Consider the following 10,991-nt stretch of genomic DNA (forward strand, 5'->3'; position numbering starts at 1 on the left):
TTCTGGGCGGGTTCACACGCAGCCCTCGTGGTCCACCTGCAGGAAACCACCAGGGGACTCATGCAGACTCGCTTTGGCTTCTGAAGGGATTTGTGTGATGGTCACGAGCAGAGGAGGTGCAGTGCTGGAGTGGCCACCGCCTTAGAGGGTGGCATCCATCCAGGCCTCCTGCGAAGATGCCCCCCAGATTCTGGGCAGGCTGCCCTGAGCAGCTCTCAGAAGGATCCCTTTCAAGGCTCTCAGATTTCCCCCACAGCCCACACTCTGTTTGCCTTAATTGGAGCAAATGATCTGTGCCTCCCTGGCCTCGGAGACTGATCCACATGGAGGGCAGGGGGCCCAGGAGGACCAGGAGAAAGAGAAGGATGTCCTTGTCTGCTCAGAACACAGGAAGAACATGCTTCAGATGCTTTTCAGGGTGAGACGTCAGTGATGATTTCAGTTGCAATGTTTAAATATCTCCTTCAGATTCAAGGTTTGTGGTCAGTTCTGCTCACCTCAAACACAATAAGCCCTAGGGATCCTAAATGGACCTCACAGAGGAATGTAAGAATGGAGGGCCCTATAGGCAGATGTGGGTCAGGGAGTCTGCAGTGCCAGGATCTGTGCCCAGCGCTTCCCTTCACAACAGTCTGGGGAAGACAAAGAAACTTCCCAAAGTCTGCTTTGCACATGGCAGACACACATTAGGTACTTAATAAATATTTGAAAATGAAAGCATGAGTAAATCAATCAATTACTCAGCTCACTCACTCAATCAATAGAACCACACTTGAACCTCAGTGCGGAGACGGGTGATGAAAGGCGAGAGTGGCAGGTGAGGGGGAACAGCTCTTCCCCCAGGTTTCGACTCACGCAGGTGTTTGGCTGGGCGTCGTGGGACAGTGTCACACCTCAGGGGACCTGGATCTGAGAGTCAGCAGTTTGGAGCTGGATCAAACTAGTTAAAACTGATGCCTGGACATGAGAGTGGAGAGATATTGTAAACAGATCTGACTGTGAAGGCCTGTTTAGGGCTCTGCCCTGAATTGGGGACAGCCTTGCTCAAGGGCTGTCACATGGCCCCCCAGGCAGGCAGCCCACGTGGCACCTCACTGCGGAAAGGGCAGGGCGTGCCCTGTGATTGGGGAAGGGAGAGAGCAGGATTGCATTGATTATCTTCCATGTGCTTGGTGCTAACATAAAACAAATTATGGTGAAAGGCAGTTCTTGCCTTGTGTAGTCCTGACATACACAAATTCACTCACTGTAATTTAAAAAATACTTGTCCCTTCAGTAGCACAATTTTCATTTCAGCTCTATTCACAGTAGATTAAGGATCAAAGTATATTAAGTATGAGTAATTGCGTGAAGTCCAAACGTGGCTATAGCTCAACAGTCCACACATCACCACGTAAACACGAGACACACAGCATGATCCATGGCCTCCACATAACTTCCCGGACAGTCTGCCAGTGACCGGCCCCTGTGACTCTGCATTTGGTCCATGAAGGTCAGGAGCTCAGTCTCCCGCAGAGACAGCTGAGCTGCCCGACGTCAGGGCAGCCACACAAAGCAACAAGCCCAGACAGAACTGGTAAACAAGCCTGCAGTCACAGCCATGGTGTAAGAAGAGACCAAACCCACAAAAGGCTGACTTCCCCTGTTCCACTTTCCCACGAGGAGGGTCAGGTAGGTCAGCACAGACACAGGTCATCTCACTGCTGAGAAAACCCCAAACAAAAGGCTCCTACAGTTCTATGGACCCAGGGGCTGAGGGAGAAAAGGGGAAGGTCTAGAAGTGAAAGGGTAGCGAATACTCTATCAGAAAGTGTCTTCAGGGTTCCGCCTGCTTGTCATCCCCATGAAGAAACCTCAGCAGAGGCTCTGAAGAGGACCTCTACCCAAGGCCTCAGACAGAGGGACCTAGGAATGAAGATACCTGGGCTAGGAATGCAAATGTGCATAAGAGCATGGCTGCCAGGGAGCTGGAGTCCTTGACTGCAACTCTGCTTAGAGACTGCAGTGCTGGCTGAACCCCAAGTCTGGCACAGGGAGGGCAGCTTCTCCTGTGAAATCTGCCACATAGAGCTTTTGCAACTGTCTGTGACTGGGCCTGAAAATCACTGGGAAGTTTGGTGGAGCCAAAGTCCTCAATGCACAGACAGAAATGCATGTAGCTGTGTGGCCTCATTGTCTTCCACGATAAACTTGCATGCCATTTTACCAAAATTGGTAATCAAGAGAGAGAATTGGCCAGTAAAGATGAAAGAGCAGCAAAGAAATGAAAAGTGATAATGCTGGAAGTGAAATTTGAATCAAATATAAATTAAGTTATGGAAGGTATAGCTCATGGAGGGAACAAGGACACTGTCGTTTGAACACTCCAGGTGTGCACCCAGAGGAACTCAGAGAAGGTGACTTGCAGATGTGAATGAAGAACGTGGTTGTGATGGAAAGGATCTCGGTGTCTTAGAGCAAGTGAGGCTGGCAAAGAGGTCCCTTTACAGGAACTCTCAGAGATATTTCACAACATGGAAACACAAAGGACAGAATGTTGGAAGCTGATCCAGACTTAGAAAGGAGTATGGCCATGTGCTAAGGACAGAAATGATGCTGTTCCATTTCCTCAGTTATACAATGAGAAGAAGAGGCAAACTCTGTGCCACCCTGTCTTGATGACTTTTTTTCTTCCAGTTTTATTGAGATATAATTGACACACAGCCCTGTATAAGTTTGAGTACAATATAATGATTTGACATACATACATTATGAAATGATTATCACAGTAAGTTTGGTGAACTAAACTTATGAATGAAACATCATCTCATATAGATACAAAATTAAACAAAGAGAAAACAAATTTTCCTTGTGATGACACGTCTTAGGATTTACTATCGTCAACGTTCATATATAACGTATAGCAGTATTAATTATATTTATCATGTTGTATATTATATCCCTAGTACTTATTTATCTTATAATTGGAAGTTCGTACTTTTGACTATTTTCACCCAATTCTCCCTCTCCCTTCACTCTTGCCTCTGCTAACCACAAATCTAATCTCTTTTTCTAGGAGTTTGTTTTTTGAAGTATAATTGATCTACAACAGTGTGTTAGTTCCTCTTATACAACACAGTGATTCGATACTTCCATATTTCAAACCAATCTCCAGGATAGGTTTAGTTATGATAAGTCACCATACAAAGTTATTACACGGTTATTGACTGTATTCCCCACAACTGGACATTTCATCCCTGTGACTCATTTACTTTGCAACTGGAAGTTTGCACCTCTTACTCTCCCTCACCTATTTATCTCCTCTCTGCACCTCCCTTCCCTCTGGTATCCACCTGTTTGTTCCCTGTATCTGTAACTTGGATTTTGTTTTGTCACGTTTGTTTATGTTTTGTTATGTCGGTTTATGTTTATTATGTTTGCTCATCTGTTTTTCTTAGATTGCACATATAAGGGAAATCATACGATATTTGTCTTTCTCTGACTTATTTCACTTAGCTTAACACACTCTAAGTCCATCCATATTGTTACAAATGGCGAAATTTCATTTGTATGGCTAATAGTCCACACGTGTATATATATGGGTATACATATATATGGTCTTCCTACTCTGCCAAGTTGGGCACCTCCCCTCTTAATAAGTTTTTAACAAAGAAATAGAACACTTTTCTTCTCAATGCTTCTAATGCTTTAAATTACAGTGTACTAAATAATATCAATTTTACTATTTTTTTTTAAAAACATCTTTATTGAAGTATAATTGCTTTACAATGGTGTGTTAGTTTCTGCTTTATAACAAAGTGAATCAGTTATACATATACATATGTTCCCATATCTCTTCCCTCTTGCATCTCCCTCCCTCCCACCCTCCCCATCCCACCCCTCCAGGTGGTCGCAAAGCACCGAGCTGATCTCCCTGTGCTATGCGGCTTCTTCCCACTAGCTATCTATTGTACATCTGGTAGTGTATATATGTCCATGACACTCTCTCACCCTGTCACATCTCACCCTTCCCCCTCCCCATATCCTCAAGTCCATTCTCTAGTAGGTCTGTGTCTTTATTCCCGTCTTGACACTAGGTTCTTCATGGCCTTTTTTTTTTTTTTTTTTCCTTAGATTCCATATATATGTGTTAGCATACTATATTTGTTTTTCTCTTTCTGACTTACTTCACTCTGTATGACAGACTCTAACTCCATCCACCTCATTACAAATACCTCCATTTCATTTCTTTTTATGGCTGAGTAATATTCCATTGTATATATGTGCCACATCTTCTTTATCCATTCATCCAATAATGGACACTTAGGTTGCTTCCAGGTCCTGGCTATTGTATATAGAGCTGCAATGAATATTTTGGTACATGACTCTTTTTGAACTACGGTTTTCTCAGGGTATATGCCCAGTAGTGGGATTGCTGGGTCGTATGGTAGTTCTATTTGTAGTTTTTTAAGGACCCTCCATACTGTTCTCCATAGTGGCTGTATCAATTTACATTCCCACCAACAGTGCAAGAGTGTTCCCTTTTCTCCACACCCTCTCCAGCATTTATTGTTTCTAGATTTTTTGATGATGGCCAATCTGACCGGTGTGAGATGATATCTCATTGTAGTTTTGATTTGCATTTCTCTAATGATTAATGATGTTGAGCATTCTTTCATGTGTCTGTTGGCCATCTGTATATCTTCTTTGGAGAAATGTCTATTTAGGTCTTCTGCCCATTTTTGGATTGGGTTGTTTGTTTTTTTGTTATTGAGCTGCATGAGCTGCTTGTAAATCTTGGAGATTAATGCTTTGTCAGTTGCTTCATTTGCAAATATTTTCTCCCATTCTGAGGGTTGTCTTTTGGTCTTGTTTATGGTTTCCTTTGCTATGCAAAAGCTTTTAAGTTTCATTAGGTCCCATTTGTTTATTTTTGTTTTTATTTGCATTTCTCTAGGAGCTGGGTCAAAAAGAATCTTGCTGTGATTTATGTCATAGAGTGTTCTGCCTATGTTTTCCTCTAAGAATTTGATAGTGTCTGGCCTTACACTTAGGTCTTTAATCCATTTTGAGTTTATTTTTGTGTATGGTGTCAGGGAGTGTTCTAATTTCATACTTTTACACGTATCTGTCCAATTTTCCCAGCACCACTTATTGAAGAGGCTGTCTTTTCTCCACTGTATATGCTTGGCTCCTTTATCAAAGATAAGGTGACCATATGTGCATGGGTTTATCTCTGGGCTTTCTATCCTGTTCCATTGATTTATATTTCTGTTTTTGTGCCAGTACGAAACTGTCTTGATTACTGTAGCTTTGTAATATAGTCTGAAGTCAGGGAGCCTGATTCCTCCAGCTCCATTTTTCGTTCTCAAGATTGCTTTGGCTATTTGGGGTCTTTTGTGTTTCCATACAAATTGTGAAATTTTTTGTTCTAGTTCTGTGAAAAATGCCAGTGGTAGTTTGATAGGGATTGCATTGAATCTGTAGATTGCTTTGGGTAGTAGAGTCATTTTCAAAATGTTGATTCTTCCAATCCAAGAACATGGTATATCTCTCCATCTATTTGTATCATCTTTAATTTCTTTCATCAGTGTCCTATAATTTTCTGCATACAGGTCTTTTATCTCCTTAGGTAGGTTTATTCCTAGATATTTTATTCTTTTTGTTGCAATGGTAAACGGAAGTGTTTTCTTAATTTCACTTTCAGATTTTTCATCATTAGTGTATAGAAATGCAAGAGATTTCTGTGCATTAATTTTGTATCCTGCTACTTTACCAAATTCATTGATTACCTCTAGTAGTTTTCTGGTAGCATCTTTAGGATTCTCTATGTATAGTATCATGTCATCTGCAAACAGTGACAACTTTACTTCTTCTTTTCCGATTTGGATTCCTTTTATTTCTTTTTCTTCTCTGATTGCTGTGGCTAACACTTCCAAAACTATGTTGAATAATAGTGGTGAGAGTGGGCAACCTTGTCTTGTTCTTGATCTTAGTGGAAATGGTTTCAATTTTTCACCATTAAGGATGATGTTGGCTGTGGGTTTGTCATATATGGCCTTTGTTATGTTGAGGAAAGTTCCTCCTATGCCTACTTTCTGGAGGGTTTTTATCATAAGTGGGTGTTGACTTTTGTCGAAGCTGTCTCTGCATCTATTGAGATGATCATATGGTTTTTCTCCTTCAATTTGTTAATATGGTGTATCACGTTGATTGATTTGCGTATATTGAAGAATCCTTGCATTCCTGGGAAAAACCCCACTTGATCATGGTGTATGTTCCTTTTAATGTGCTGTTGGATTCTGTTTGCTAGTATTTTGTTGAGGATTTTTGCATCTATGTTCATCAGTGATATTGGCCTGTAGTTTTCTTTCTTTGTGACATCTTTGTCTGGTTTTGGTATCAGGGTGATGGTGGACTCGTAGAATGAGTTTGGGAGTGTTCCTCCCTCTGCAATATTTTGGAAGAGTTTGAGAAGGATAGGTGTTAGCTCTTCTCTAAATGTTTGATAGAATTCGCCTGTGAAGCCATCTGGTCCTGGGCTTTTGTTTGTTGGAAGATTTTTAATCACAGTTTCAATTTCAGTGCTTGTGATTGGTCTGTTCATATTTTCTATTTCTTCCTGGTTCAGTCTCGGCAGGTTGTGCATTTCTAAGAATCTGTCCATTTCTTCCAGGTTGTCCTTTTTATTGGCATAGAGTTGCTTGTAGTAATCTCTCATGATCATTTGTATTTCTGCGGTGTCAGTGGTTACTTCTCCTTTTTCATTTCTAATTCTATTGATTTGAGTCTTCTCCCTTTTTCTCTTGATGAGTCTGGCTAATGGTTTATCAATTTTGTTTATCTTCTCAAAGAACCAGCTTTTAGTTTCATTGATTTTTGCTATTGTTTCCTTCATTTCTTTTTCATTTATTTCTGCTCTGATCTTTATGATTTCTTTCCTTCTGCTAGCTTTGGGGTTTTTTTGTTCTTCTTTCTCTAATTGCTTCAGGTGCAAGGTTAGGTTGTTTATTCGAGATGTTTCCTGTTTCTTGAGGTAGGCTTGTATTGCTATAAACTTCCCTCTTAGCACTGCTTTTGCTGCGTCCCATAGGTTTTGGGTCGTCGTGTCTCCATTGTCATTTATTTCTAGGTATTTTTTGATTTCCCCTTTGATTTCTTCAGTGATCACTTCGTTATTAAGTAGTGTATTGTGTAGCCTCCATGTGTTTGTATTTTTTACAGATCTTTTCCTGTAATTGATATCTAGTCTCATAGCGTTGTGGTCGGAAAAGATACTTGATATGATTTCAATTTTCCTAAATTTACCAAGGCTTGATTTGTGACCCAAGATATGATCTATCCTGGAGAATGTTCCATGAGCACTTGAGAAAAATGTGTATTCTGTTGTTTTTGGGTGGAATGTCCTATAAATATCAATTAAGTCCATCTTGTTTAATGTATCATTTAAAGCTTGTGTTTCCTTATTTATTTTCATTTTGGATGATCTGTCCATTGGTGAAAGTGGGGTGTTAAAGTCCCCTACTATGATTGTGTTGCTGTCAATTTCCCCTTTTATGGCTGTTAGTATTTGCCTTATGTGTTGAGGTGCTCCTATGTTGGGTGCATAAATATTTACAATTGTTATACCTTCCTCTTGGATCGATCCCTTGATCATTATATAGTGTCCTTCTTTGTCTCTTGTAATAGTCTTTATTTTAAAGTCTATTTTGTCTGATATGAGAATTGCTACTCCAGTTTTCTTTTGATTTCCATTTGCATGGAATATCTTTTTCCATCCCCTCACTTTCAGTCTGTATGTGTCTCTAGGTCTGAAGTGGGTCTCTTGTAGACAGCATATATATGGGTCTTGTTTTTGTATCCATTCAGCCAGTCTGTGTCTTTTGGTGGGAGCATTTAATCCATTTACATTTAAGGTAATTATCGATATGTATGTTCCTATTCCCATTTTCTTAAATGTTTTGGGTTTGTTATTGTAGGTGTTTTCCTTCTCTTGTGTTTCTTGCCTAGAGAAGTTCCTTTAGCATTTGTTGTAAAGCTGGTTTGGTGGTGCTGAACTCTCTCAGCTTTTGCTTGTCTGTAAAGGTTTTAATTTCTCCATCAAATCTGAATGAGATCCTTGCTGGGTAGAGTAATCTTGGTTGTAGGTTTTTCTCCTTCATCACTTTAAGTATATCCTGCCACTCCCTTCTGGCTTGCAGAGTTTCTGCTGAAAGATCAGCTGTTAACCTGATGGGGATTCCCTTGTGTGTTATTTGTTGTTTTTCCCTTGCTGCTTTTAATATGTTTTCTTTATATTTAATTTTTGACAGTTTGATTAATATGTGTCTTGGCGTGTTTCTCCTTGGATTTATCCTGTATGGGACTCTCTGTGCTTCCAGGACTTGATTAACTATTTCCTTTCCCATATTAGGGAAGTTTTCAACTATAATCTCTTCAAATATTTTCTCAGTCCCTTTCTTTTTCTCTTCTTCTTCTGGGACCCCTATAATTCGAATGTTGGTGCGTTTAATGTTGTCCCAGAGGTCTCTGAGACTGTCCTCAGTTCTTTTCATTCTTTTTTCTTTATCCTGCTCTGCAGTAGTTATTTCCACCATTTTATCTTCCACGTCACTTATCCGTTCTTCTGCCTCAGTTATTCTGCTATTGATCCCATCTAGAGTATTTTTAATTTCATTTATTGTGCTTTTCATCGTTGCTTGGTTCCTCTTTAGTTCTTCTACGTCCTTATTAAATGTTTCTTGCATTTTGTCTATTCTATTTCCAAGATTTTGGATCATCCTTACTATCATTATTCTGAATTCTTTTTCAGGTAGACTACCTATTTCCTCTTCATTTGTTAGGTCTGGTGTGTTTTGACCCTGCTCCTTCATCTGCTGTGTGTTTTTCTGTCTTCTCATTTTGCTTATCTTACTGTGTTTGGGGTCTCCTTTTCACAGGCTGCAGGTTCATAGTTCCCGTTGTTTTTGGTATCTGTCTCCAGTGGCTAAGGTTGGTTCAGTGGGTTGTGTAGGCTTCGTGGTGGAGGGAACTAGTGTCTGTGTTCTGGTGGATAAGACTGGATCTTGTTTTTCTGGTGGGCACGTCCACGTCTGGTGGTGTATTTTGGGGTGTCTGTGGCCTTATTATGATTTAAGGCAGCCTCTCTGCTAATGGATGGGGCTGTGTTCCTGTTTTGCTAGTTGTTTGGCATAGGGTGTCCAGCACTGTAGCTTGCTGGTCGTTGAGTGAAGCTGGGTCTTGATGTTGAGATGGAGATCTCTAAGAGATTTTCGCCGTTTGGTATTACGTGGAGCTGGGAGGTCTCTTGTGGACCAGTGTCCTGAACTTGGCTCTCCCACCTCAGAGGCACAGCCCTGATGCCTGGCTGGAGCACCAAGAGCCTTTCATCCACACAGCTCAGAGTAAAAGGGAGAAAAAATAGAAAGAAAGAAAGGGGATAAAATATAGTGAAGTAAAATAAAGCTATTGTAAAGCAAAGCTATACAGACAAAATCTCACCCAGAAGCATATACATATACACTCAAAAAAAAAAAGGAAAAGGGGAAAAATTAATATATCCTGCTCCCAAAGTCCACCTCCTGAATTTGGGATGATTCGTTGTCTATTCAGGTATTCAACAGATGCAGGCACATCAAGTTGTTTGTGAAGTTTTAATCCGCTGCTTCTGAGGCTGCTGGGAGAGATTTCACTTTCTCTTCTTTGTTCGCACAGCTCCCAGGGTTCAGCTTTGGATTTGGAGCCGCCTCTGCTTGTAGGTCGCCTGAGTGCGTCTGTTCCCCGCCCAGACAGAACGGGGTTAAAGGAGCAGCTGCTTCGGGGGCTCTGGCTCACTCAGGCGGGGGGAGGGAGGGATACGGATGCGGGGCGAGCCTGCGGCGGCAGTAGCCAGCGTGACGTTGCACCAGCCCGAGGCGCGCCGTGCGTTCTCCTGGGGAAGTTGTCCCCAGATCACGGGAGCCTGGCCGTGGCGGGCTGCACTGGCTCCCGGGAGGGGCGGTGTGGTTGGTGACCTGTGCTCGCACACAGGCTTCTTGGTGGCGGCAGCAGCAGCCTTAGCTTCTCATGCCCGTCTCTGGGGTCCGCACTGATAGCTGTGGCTCGCGCCCGTCTCTGGAGCTCGTTTAGGCGGCGCTCTGAATCCCCTCTCCTCGCGCACCAGGAAACAAAGAGGGAAGAAAAAGTCTCTTGCCTCTTCGGCAGCTGCAGACTTTTTCCCGGACTCCTTCCCGGCTAGCTGTGGTGCGCTAACCCCTTCAGGCTGTGTTCACGCTGCCAACCCCAGTCCTCTCCCTGCAATCCGACCGAAGCCCGAGCCTCAGCTCCCAGCCCCCACCCGCCCTGGCGGGTGAGCAGACAAGCCTCTCGGGCTGGTGAGTGCTGCTCGGCGCCAAGCCTCTGTGCGGGAGTCTCTCCGCTTTGCCCTCCGCACCCTTGTGGCTGCACTTTCCTCCGTGGCTCCGAAGCTTCCCCCCTCTGCCACCCACAGTCTATGCCCACGAAGGGGCTTCCTAGTGCATGGAAACCTTTCCTCCTTCACAGCTCCCTCCCACTGGTGCAGGTCCCGTCCCTATTCTTTTGTCTCTGTTATTTCTTTTTTCTTTTGCCCTACCCAAGTACGTGGGGAGTTTCTTGCCTTTTGGGAGGTCTGACGTTTTCTGCCAGCGTTCAGTGGGTGTTCTGTAGGAGCAGTTCCACGTGTAGATGTATTTCTGATGTATCTGCGGGAAGGAAGGTGATCTCCGCGTCTTACTCTTCCGCCATCTTCTTCCCAATTTTACTATTTTTTAATTGTCCTATACATTTAGAACCAACAACAGAGTTTTTAGTGTTTTAACAAAAATTTTCAGATGCCATGAACAATGGTGATTTTCCCATGCATTATTAATTGCTGTGCTTGGTTCTGGGCTGCCCCATCATTTTTATTTTCCTGTTCTCATCATGCTCAGGGAGCACTGCCTCAACTATCTAATCTAATCTTCACGGTAAGTCTTAAAGAAGATTGGCTTATT

This window comes from Eubalaena glacialis, chromosome 8 (assembly GCF_028564815.1).
Source record: "Eubalaena glacialis isolate mEubGla1 chromosome 8, mEubGla1.1.hap2.+ XY, whole genome shotgun sequence".
In the NCBI taxonomy this organism is placed as follows: Eukaryota; Metazoa; Chordata; class Mammalia; order Artiodactyla; family Balaenidae; genus Eubalaena; species Eubalaena glacialis.